This window comes from Microtus ochrogaster, unplaced genomic scaffold, assembly GCF_000317375.1.
Source record: "Microtus ochrogaster isolate Prairie Vole_2 unplaced genomic scaffold, MicOch1.0 UNK47, whole genome shotgun sequence".
In the NCBI taxonomy this organism is placed as follows: Eukaryota; Metazoa; Chordata; class Mammalia; order Rodentia; family Cricetidae; genus Microtus; species Microtus ochrogaster.
In genome coordinates this window covers 2,266,780-2,268,237 of record NW_004949145.1, presented here as the reverse complement: position 1 = coordinate 2,268,237, position 1,458 = coordinate 2,266,780, and positions in this window count along the sequence as shown.

Sequence of the window (1,458 nt, the reverse complement as noted above, 5' to 3'; positions counted from 1 at the left end):
CGCACACATACACAATAACAACTTAAAACATAAATTAAAAATAAAACTCCCTCCTGGGGCGATACCTAACGTTGGTCTCTCAGACCCAAGCAATGAACAGAATTTACTAGAATGAAAAAAAAAATAACAATAAAGGAAACAATGCTACAGAAATAATAACTTCAGGGCTGATATCAGTTTGATAGCGCTCTTGATAAGCAACCTTGAAGTACTGCATTCCATCCCCAGCACCACATAAAACCAGGTATGATAGCACATGACTATAATTCAATCAGTGGCACAGGTGGGTGGAGGGGGCGGTCATGGAATGGAAGCAGGGTTAAAAGTTCAAGCTTGATTATATATGGAGAGGTTGGAGAGATGGCTCAGTCGTCAAGAGCAGCCAGTGCTGCTGGGCTCAGAGGACCTGGGCTTAGATGCCAAGAAGGTAGCTAGCTGGCTTACAACCATTTGTATGCAATGTCAATTCCAGGGAATCTGGTGTCCTCTTCTGCCCTCTTCTGGCCGTTGAGGGCATACAGTCACATGGTGCAAGGAAAACACTCATACACATAAAATAAAAAGAAATGTATCTTTAAAAAGCAGTATTTGTTATACTACTAAAATATATAATTTAAATGTATATAATTCTAGGTTCATGATGAAATATAAATTAGTAATATTATTCCTTCATGTGTGTTTTGTATTGTATGCATGCATGGTGTGGATGCTTGTGCCCACAAAAATGCAGAGGCCAGAGGCACGTGTCTGGTGTCTGCCTTATCACTGTCTGCCTGATTTCCTTGAGCTGTCTCTCACTAGACTGGAAGTTCATCGTTTCTGCTAGGCTGCTCCCTGAAGCTGTGTCTCTCCGCTCCCCAGTGGTAGTATTACCAATGCTCTCAGTCTTGCCTGCCTTTTATATGGGTGCCCAGGATTGAATTCAGCAAGTACTCGAATAGCTCAATTCATTTCTTTTTGGGGTGGGATAATATTTCATTCTATTTCTCCCTTATAGTTATGCATGTCACCCCTTCTTACCATGTCATTCGAATGTCACCCCAGAAAAGATCTCCCTGAACTCCCTAAATTTCTCAACATTCACTGGATGTCACTATCTAAAAAATATTAGATTTCTCTTTTTTTTTTTTTTGAGGGATGGCTTCTCTATCATGTAGCTGTGTCTATTCTTCAGACCAGGCTGGCCTTGAACTCACAGAGATCCACCTGCCTCTGCCTCCCGAGTGCTATGACTAAAGTGCTATGACTATGTGTATCATGTCTTTGATACATGTATGTTTTAGCTATACATATGTGTACCACATGTGTGTCCGGTTCCTGCGGAGGTCAGAAGAAGCCACCAGATCTCCTGGAACTCCAATTATGGATAGCATGATTCAATATATGGATGTTAGGAACCAAACCCAGGACCCCTGCAAGAACATCAAGAGCTCTTAACCGCTGAACCATCTCTCCAGA